General features: G+C 37.3%; 1 protein-coding gene across 2 annotated transcripts in view; it reads left to right on the top strand.

The window, feature by feature from the left end:
* The first annotated feature begins 2,090 nt into the window (after positions 1–2,090).
* The window catches only part of ZBTB2 (zinc finger and BTB domain containing 2), a 42,243-nt gene continuing 34,075 nt past the window's right edge, over positions 2,091–10,258 (top strand). The window contains exon 1 of one of the 2 annotated variants that reach the window (XM_053711798.1): positions 2,091–2,417. The gene's annotated coding sequence lies outside the window, so the exon portion shown is untranslated. The remainder of the gene's footprint in view (positions 2,418–10,258) is intronic. The other variant, XM_053711797.1, reaches the window with a different exon arrangement.

The raw sequence follows: 10,258 nt of genomic DNA, 5'->3' as shown, positions 1-10,258 counted from the left end.
AAATGTGAGGTAATCAAGTGTATTAACAAGCTATTTGGACCAGAAAAAAATAAAGTGAGTCTGATGTATTTTTTTCTAGGTTCATTTTAATGTTTAATATAATTAATTGCAGATACAGTAGATGTGTGTTAAACATGCAGAATAATGAAAGCAATTGCACGATATAGATAGCATCTTTAGCCATTTAAAGTGAATGTAAACTCAGCCTTCGTTCTAAACAGCAGTCTATCAAATATAAAAAAAAAACCTGAGTTTCATTCATCAAATTTAAATTTTCTAAATGTATACCTTTATTTTCATAAATTTATATCAATTTGCGGCTAAACCGTCCTCCGCCCGGCATTCGTGCTCTTTTGCTCATCTTTTTGATTGATTTCTTAATAGCCAATAACGGCTCTAACCACGGGGGGACCCACCCTCTTCTCATTACGTAATATGCGTTCGTCTTTGGTGCCGAGCTAATCTACTGTAAGCTTGTGCACATTTCGCGCATGCGCAATACTAATAAACACGGCTAGCGTTACATTCTTATATGGATTCCTTTCATTTCCTATACAGCGTAAACAAGAGTAACGCATGCGCAATGTAAAATAGACACGGGAGCGCGCAGTGCCTATACGTAAACAGCGGGTGGGACCGCTGTTTACGTAATATGGATGAAAAGTAGGAAGCAGTGAGTGGGAGGAGCGGGTAAGCGAATGAGCGATATGCAATATTTAAAATAAAAAATAAAATACACATTTTATTAGAAATTTATTGCGGCGGTATGCTTAATCTCAGTAATGACTACAAAACTAGATTACACAAAACGGAAAAATTGACATTCACTTTAAGTAAACAAAACTTACAATTCAACAATGGAAATACAATGAATGATATCACCTTTCTGCTTTTGACCTTATTTCATACAGGTTATAAGGTTCACTTATAAGCCGCATGTTTTAGGCCAATTTAACAGTTTGGCATAGCAGTTCTTCACAGAACACATTTCAGTGTGGCACTTTAGCTGGCATGTGGCTCTAGCTAGTTATCCTCACTATGCCAGACTTTGCCTTATAGTGACTAAAGTACAGGCAAACTATATTATTGCATATGGTATTTTGTATTCATTTATTATTTTTCTAAGTAGAGGTAGACTCTAGTTTCCCTTGGGATAGGATTGCATTTTTTAGGCAATAGGTTGTAGACATCCTTGAGTAAAAAGGATACACTGACAATCACTGGCAGTGCCCTCAAACATTTTTTACTGTTATACATTTCAGCCCACATTTTTTATGAAAAAGCCATACAAACACAAATTTATTTGTTTGTAGTACTGGAAAAAAAAAAAAAATTTTGCACACACAAAACCATTATGTTTCCCTTGAATTCTATTTTTTCCCCAAATAAACATTTTAATAAGGATTACACAATGTCATGCTGTATAGCTGCACTAAAAGTTTATTGAAACAAAGTTATTATTTTTATGGTCCATTACTTATTCATATAATTAACTGAAATTAGGCTAAATAAAAATTAATTGCAGAAAAATCTATTATTGTTGGGACACCTGGAAATAAAAAGTTTTAAAAGAATGGGAACAAGAGACGGAATTCTCTTTCAAATACAGATAATTTTAGTGTAATTTAGATCTTGAGCATAGTGCTGTAAAAATATAAAGTTGCCCAAAACACACCTTTAATACTAAAATAATCAAAACAAATATAAAACTATGTATTGACAATTAATATATTTTAAATAATTTAATGACAAATCAAGATTAGGATTTATTGTCATATTTAATAAAACAAAACATGACATTTGGTACAACGTGCTTCTGTTTCAATTAAATACCGTGACAACTGACATAACTAATGTTTATTATTACATTGGCTAGTATGTTTCTTTTACAAGTGGCTTAAACAATTGCAAAGTAAAACTTTTCTGTCAGCAGTCATTGAATATAATAAACAAAACGCCATGCTGCTGAGCACGTTGTTTTATAGGACTGATCTGTTTCTCGCTTCTAAATGGGCATAGCCACAGCCGCCATCATCTCGGTTCCCCTCATGAACACAGCACTAAGGTGGTGTTGACGGAGAAACGGAGATGATGGCGGCTGCGGCAACCTCCCTTTACCAGAGGAAACGAAACGCGCACTGTATGTGAGAGAGAACTGGGGGATGGGAAGACGACTGTTGCCGCCACAGACTTCTCGCCTCACACTCCCCCGGCGGGAGAGAACTATTGCAAAGCAGCTCCAGCTGCTCCCCCACTGACAGTCATGTGACCTTAACGTAACCGGACAGGAAAGCACCGACCGTTTTCCCCCCTCCCTCTTCTCGGAGAGGAAGAGCAAGACGACGACGGAGAAGAAAGCTCGCACCGAGCACGGTCTCTCGCTCTTTATATTTCAAGAATCATTTCAGATTAAAAAGGTAAATAAAGCTTTATTGAATTTTATCGGGCATTCGTTTCCTCAAACACCACGTGTGGACTCGCCGCCTGAGATACTGGTGCAATATTAGGAATATTCTACAATGCAGTGCGCATATACGGGAAATACGTAGTGTGTATAATGACTAAATTTATTGTTGCGGGTGGGTAAATTAGTAAGCATTTAAGTATATGGTTTTTATTTAGGCCTGACAGGCCTTCGTATATATTTGTGTTGAGATCACTGCGCTGCATTCTGTATGTATTATGGGTTGGGTTTATTTTTTGACTAATAAATGGTATTCTGCCGCCTTCGTGGCATTCTGTATAAATTTGGGAGTGAGACTAATTGTATAGCAGAACGGTTGTCACGTTCTAGAACTTCAAGCCGTCACACATAGCTGTTTTTCGGACAAAGGGAGGCCTGAGGGCCGCGATCATTATCTTTCCATCCCCCTCCCTGCTCCAGCAGCCGCCATGTGTGAGCGGCACCCCGTCTACAACCACCCAACCTCCTCCCTCTTTCCCTACCCCGCCTCCTCCACCGCTCAGGCGACAACGAAGGCGGGAGCCATCTTTGTTCGTTATTTTTTTTTCCCTTCACCTTCCCCCTTCAGACGCTCTCCTCCTCTTCTTACACAGCTGCGCGGAAGTGGGTTGCGCCTGACAAACTCCTCCCTTTCTGTACGCCGCCCTCTCTTGCTGTATCCGGTTTGTTGAATGGTGCGGTATAGGGGGTTAGTCGCCCATCTTTGCTCGTTGATAGCCAGCTATGCCAGTGTGACAGGATAGGTTCAGCAGAGACTCGCCTAGTAGCAGCCTGTCATGGGCTGATGTTTTGCAGAGATCATGTTGTTACTGGTGACCTTAGCCAATGGCATAGGATGTCATACATCTGTCTTAAAGCTGCACAGCAGTTTGCAACTGCACTATAAAGGGTTAACCTATTTGTTATTAAACTGTGAAGAGGCAAAAAAAAGTTGACATTCTAACGCTGAATTTATTAAATGCATTGTAAGCAAAGTTTTTTTTTTTTTTTTTTGTATTTCCATTTCTATAATTTATTAGGTGGAGCAAAGCAATATTCATTGCATCTCTTTATTTATGCAAAACAAACACATTATCAGTGTCGCGAAAAATTGCCTGGCCCAGCCCTATAATAGACGGTGATTGTTCTGTTCAGGAGCTCATCAAAATAGGCAAGATAAGCATTTGCTTGTGGTTTTCAAAACTTTGCAATTTGCACTAAGAAAACATACACTTATAATCCTTTAACATTTTAGTTTTGCATTTAGATCTTTTCTAATAGGACATAGTGCAAAAATGACTTGCAGTATTTCACCAGAGAATGTAATTTTAACACTAAATCCATAGTTAAAGCACCACTCGTGAGTTGCAGAGCACCCCTGTTCCATTGCGGATACAACTGATAATGAGACCAGCAGCTCCCTAACGGTGTTTTAAAGTGAAGGTCAACTTCACGCAACTGCCCCACGGCATCAGATAAACTTTTAAAAATGAGGGTGGGTTTAATTCATCAAATTTTTTTAGATTTCATTATTTTTTAAAGTGAAAGTAAATTTTGTCCCATTAGAACACATCACTGCATTGTATAACTGTATAATATTACAATCGCTATATTTTTTTCTATGAAATGTATTGATTTGTGCCGTTTTTATATCATATAATTGTAATACCGTTCTCCTGCTTACTCCTCCCATTTTCTACTTCCTATATTTTTCAGTGTTGTCGTATAGAACGGTTCCACCCGCTCTATACAAATCACAAATGCGCGTTCACAAGGACCAGTTCCAATGCGCATGCGCAAATCGACTATTCTAACTTTAATGCACATGCGATTCTCTGTTTAACCTTTGTCCAAAGTGCATGCGTCTATCTATCGTTTATGCTGTCAGCCACAAATGTTATGCGCATGCGTGAATCGGGAACGCGCGTTCAGTATAACAGTAGAGAATCTAGATTTGACGCATGCGCAGATCCATCAATAGGCGGATGACGGCCGCCTAACGGCCAGAATTTCAGTTGGCCCAAAAAGAAACGTGATCAGGAAGTAGGAATAAAAAAAAAAAACGGGTTGAATTTATCATAGGTAAAATTCTGCTTTTATTTAGGATAAAACTTGATTTGCACATAAGTATATAAAAAAACATGAATGAAAGTCCTATTGATTTGCAACATACTATGTTACTACGGTTAGCAAAACAGCAAACTTTACTTTCAATTTAAAATCTTTACCTTTTGAACGCTTCAACGATAAGCGCGCCCCCCCCCCCCCCCCCCGGGCTTTCAATCCCTTTGCATAAACGTCACAGCCCGGTTTAAGAACCTAGGTTCTAGCTGCTGATTGGTGGCTACATATATATATATTAGGGCCGGGCAATATGGGCAAAAATGAAAATTGCGGATTTTGGACCCCAAAAATCGCAATTTTCTTATAAATGACTATAACACCTTAATTTTTCAAAAAAATGTATTTAACACTACATAATCTTAAAGGGACAGTCAAGTCCAAAAAAAAATCTTTCATGATTTAAATAGGGAATGTAATTTTAAACAACTTTCCAATTTACTTTTATCGCAAATTTTGCTTTGTTCTCTTGGTATTCTTAGTTGAAAGCTAAACCTAGGAGGCTCATATGCTAATTTATTAGACACTGAAGACTGCCTCTAATCTGAATGTATTTTGACCACTAGAGGGCATTAGTTCATGTGTTTCATATAGATAACATTGAGTTCATGCACGTGAAGTTGCCCTGGAGTGAGTACTGATTGGCCAAAATGCAAGTCTGTCAAAAGAACTGAAATAAGGGGGCAGTTTGCAGAGGCATAGATACAAGGTTATCACAGAGGTAAAAAGTGTATTTCTATAACAGTGTTGGTAATGCACAACTGGGGAATGGGTAATAAAGGGATTATCTTTCTTTTTAAACAACAAAAATTCTGGTGTTGACTGTCCCTTTAATGTGCATGTTTCTCAATGTCCAATACACTCTGGGAGCATAAAAATACAAACAACAAAATAGTTAAAACAAAATTAGCTGCCTGTGCTGTGGTTACATAGTAGACACTAGCCAGTTCTTAGGTCTTCCGACACAACATTGTCATGTTTCTTAGGCAGTCAGTCCAGTTGTGGTACGATTAACATATGAAGCAGTGTAAGCATGGAGAAACCTGAAAAGTGCTGACTTAACAGCAGTATGATTTGTGTATAAGTGCAGTAAAGGTGGTACAAAGCACACACTACTGCATTTGTTCATTTAGATGAGTGACTGTCCAGGCAAACATGAGGGATGTGGCATTGACAAGGTCAATCCTGCAGCCTGTCATATTACATCACACAGCTATTCTGTAGTACATAACAGAACACTAAGAACAGTTATAGTTAGAGTACATAATACAAACAAGTGAACTCAACACGTACAAAGCTAACTGGAATGAAATTAGTTAGCCAGTTCTTACCACATTGTCCATGTTTTCTTGGGCAGTCAGTCTAGCTGTGGTATGAGTAACATATGAAGCAGAGTGCATAGAGAAACCTGAAAAGTGCTGACTGTCCAGCAGCATGATTTGTGTTTCTAAGTGCAGTAAAGGTAGTACAATGCACACTGCTTCATGTGTTAGTCATTTAGCTGAGTGACTGTCCAGGAAAACATGGGGGATGTGTCATTGACTCTCATCCTCCCTCTCCGCCTCCATTTTCATGACGAACAGAGAAATGTTTTTTTTTTTTTTTTTTTAAATTGCATACTCTCGCTTTTTTTAAATCGCGGTGATTGATCGTGCAGCCCTAATATATATATATATATATATATATATATATATATATATATATATATATATATATATTGACATTGGCTCACCCATGTGTTTAGTTAGATACCAGTAGTGCATTGCTGCTCCTTCAACAAATGATACCAAGAGAATGAAGCAAATTTGATAATAGAAGTAAACTGGAAAGTTGTCTAAAATTGTATGTTTTACCTTTATCATGAAATACATTTTTGGGGTTTCATGTCCCTTTAAAGTGAATGTAAAGTTTCATGAATAAGTGCCCGGTTTATAAAAATACTATTAAAAACAAGGGCACTTTCATTCATGAAACTTTACATTGCAGTATATTTTTAAAAGTACTTTGCTTTTTCTTCAGCAATGCCGGACCGGCGAGCCCCCGCCCGTAGCTCCTCTATACCTACGTCACCAATGACAAAACCGGCTTCATCCAATTATGGCGTGCACCCCAGAGCGTCCCATCTCGTGAGGCCACCACGCCATGATTGGAGGAAGCCGGTTTCTTAATTGCTGTGCGTAGTACAGCATGAGAAGCGGGCGGGGGGATCGCCGATCCGGCTTTGCTGAATAAAAAGGTAAGTATTTGAAAAAATATGCTGCAATGTAAAGTTTCATGAATATGAGTGCCTCCGTTTTTAATAGTATTTTTAAAATCCGGGCACTCATTCATAAAAGTTTACATTCACTTTAAGACATTAAAGTCAAACTTTAAAGGGATACTAAACCCAAATTTTTTATTTCATGATTCAGATAGAGCATGAGATTTTAAGCACCTTTCTAATTTACTCCTATTATCAATTTTTCTTTGTTCTCATGCTATCTTGATTTGAAAAAGCAGTACTGTAAGCTTTAGAGCCAGACCATTTTTTGTTCAGTACCTGGGTAGCACTTGCTGATTTGTGGCTAAATGTAGCAAACCAATCAGCAGCTCTACCAAGGTGCTGAACTAAAAAATGGGACGGCTCCTAACCTTTTATTACTGCTTTCTCAAATCAAGATAACATGAGAACAAAGAAAAATTGATAATAGGAGTAAATTAGAAAGTTGCTTAAAATTGCATGCTCTATCTGAATGATGAAAGAAAAAAATGAGGGGTTAGTATCCCTTTAATGATTCAGAGCATGCCATTTTAAACTACATTTCAATTTACTAATTTACTTCTATTATCAAATTGTCTTCTCTTGTTAGGCTGATAGGAGTTTGAGTGTGCACATGTCAATGTCAGCAGTTTTTGCAACTATGTATAACATTGTTGCAATCACTAATGCCAGGTGGCTAAAGATAAAGAGAACAAAGCAAACTTGTTGACAGAAGTAAATTGGAAAGTTGTTTGAAATTGCTTGCTTTGTCTAAATCACAAGTATAATTTTACTTTACTGTGTCTTTAATAGCAACTGAAATTTTGTTTGTTTTACCACTCGGTCAAGAAACCATGTCAGTGTTCCAAAAATACAGAGGGAAGCCCAGAACATCTCTCAGTTGGACTCTTTTCTTTTTCTGCAATATGGAATACTGAGTTTGCACCAATCAGTTTGGGATATTCAGCGATATTAATACGCATACGTATGTTTTACATAGATTGTCAGCTTCCATGCTTTTCATTTTGGGCTATACTTACCTATTGGGAAAAAAATATTTTCTTTTACTACATCTGTAGGACCAAATTACTGACATTTGTGAGGTACATCCATAAAAAAAACTTTCATTGTCTGAACTAAGAGTTGGAGACCTTTATCTGTTCCAAAAGTTTTACTTATCTTAATTAAAGTTTTATTTTAACCTTTTTTTATTTAATCAGGCATGGGTATGCATAATAACATAGTAATATATATTAAAGGGACATTCAATACAATAGAATTGCATAATCAACAAATGCATAATGTAAGAGCATTTCATCTGAATTACAAATGAGTAGTGGATTTTTCTGACAAATTTAAACTTTTCCTCCATTTTTCTACCTACGCTATCGGCAGCCATCAACCAATCACAGACTCATATGTATATACTGTGAACTCTTGCACATGTTCAGTAGTAGCCAGTGCCTCAGAAACTGTACATATAAAAAGACGGCACAGTTTGATGATGGAAGTAAATTGGAAAATTTTTAAAATTGCGAGCTGTATCTGAATCGTGAAAGTTTAGTTTTGACCTTAGTGTCCCTTTTAATTTACTTTTTTTTTTTTTTTTTGTTAGGTTACTTTATGTTGAGTAAGTTTGCTTAAAGATACATTTAATTGAAAAATGATATGCCCTAATTCATTATTATTACACTACTGACAGTGCAAGTCTGTTTTTTTAAAGTGGTATTAAACTGCTAGGTTAAAATGACAGCAGCATGGCTACTATTTAACATGATATAGTTTTTCTTTCTGTGCCTGCATCTCTCTTCAAAGCTGTTCTATTATTTTAACCCTTTACAAGTGTTGGTTAGTGAATTTCTGCATCTTCACTCTGGGCGCCACCATCTTCTCGCATCCTCACAGGAGCAGTGTGCATTCACAGATCAGTGATATCTTTGTCTTCTTGACAAGCCATATTATGCACTTCAGTTTAAAGTGCACAATACACACTGGGAGCTGTTTGTTTTGCGGTGACTGCAATGCTTTATATTATTCCTGAGGGCTTTTTTTTATATTTGCTATGTACTATAACTTTGAAACTATGTAAATTAACTGCATACATTTAATTTTACTGCTTTCTATTATGCACCCAATGTGTAAGGTACAGCTGTCAAAAAGATGTAACCATCACTGACCTGTGAAAGTGCAATGCTGTTGTCACAGGATGCAACAAAACGTTTTATTTCAAGATGGTGGCATCCTATTTTCGATTCATAATTTTACCAACTGGCTTCTGTAATTGGTTAAAATAAGAGAATTACTTTAAAGAGAGCTGGCGGTACAATGAAAAAATAAAAAGTATACTGAGTAGTAACCATGCTACTGTAGTTGCACCCAGCAGTTTCATCTTCCTTTAACCCCCACAAAGAGGTGAAACACACAGGCAAAGTCCAACTCGGGAGCCACAAGCTTTGCCTTTTATGTCTCTGCAACAGTTATTATTTTATTATTTTTTTCTAAAAATCTGCCAATAAGCTTCATATTCTACATATCTTATCACTCTATTAAAGGGACAAAACCCCCAAATATTTTCTTTCTTGATTCAGAACATACAATTTTCCAAATTACCTCATCAAATTTGCTTCATTTTGTTTGGTATCCTTTGCTGAAGGATAATTGCGCAGGTCTTGCTGATGTTGTACATCGATCATTAAAGGGATAGAAAAGGGGAAAAAAAGGATTTTCAACTATTGTATAATGACTATATAATAAGACAGTGCTCAAATACCTTGAATTTTTCATGTCTAACTGTTTTGCCACAATCTTGAACGCAAACTTTGGTTTTCTCACTGAAATTATTTACACACAACTACTGCAGTAATAAGACACATGGTTGTAAAAGCTTCTCCGGGATCCCTTTAGACATAATGCATGCCATTGGTTTTTGGCAATTAGAATGCCGCTAATTGCAGCTGTGCACCACACTTCTGAAATTCCCAACAGTGAAGGGGTTAATCAGGTAGTTTGTAAGGCTAATCCCTCTAGTCTAGAGATTACTCCCACACACACATGGGCACAACCATCTTTGGCACCGGCAGGCAGTCTGTCAGTATGCAGTCTAGGGTTTTCATTTATTATTATTATTTTTAAAAAATATTTTTTTAATGATTCTGTAGTGTAGATGTCCCCACCTAAACAGCTCTCTCTAACCCTCTCCTTCCCACTGCTCCCTGCCATGTAGGTTACTGGCAGCCAGGCTGCCAGTGACAAATTATTCTTATTTTTTTATTTTATATTTATTATACTTGGGGGGTTTTTTCTGCACTACCGCCCTACAAGATCACTTTTTTTTGTAGTGTAGGGTCCCCCCTCCAGCCAATTTATTTTTCTGTAGTATAGGGCCCCATCCCTCCCTCTCCTTCTTAACCTTTAGCCGTAGTGTGGGGAACCCCACCTCTCTCTCCCTTTCCTCT

Source organism: Bombina bombina, chromosome 4 (genome assembly GCF_027579735.1).
Source record: "Bombina bombina isolate aBomBom1 chromosome 4, aBomBom1.pri, whole genome shotgun sequence".
NCBI classification, from domain to species: domain Eukaryota; kingdom Metazoa; phylum Chordata; class Amphibia; order Anura; family Bombinatoridae; genus Bombina; species Bombina bombina.
This window is presented reverse-complemented; position numbering and strand designations above follow the sequence as displayed.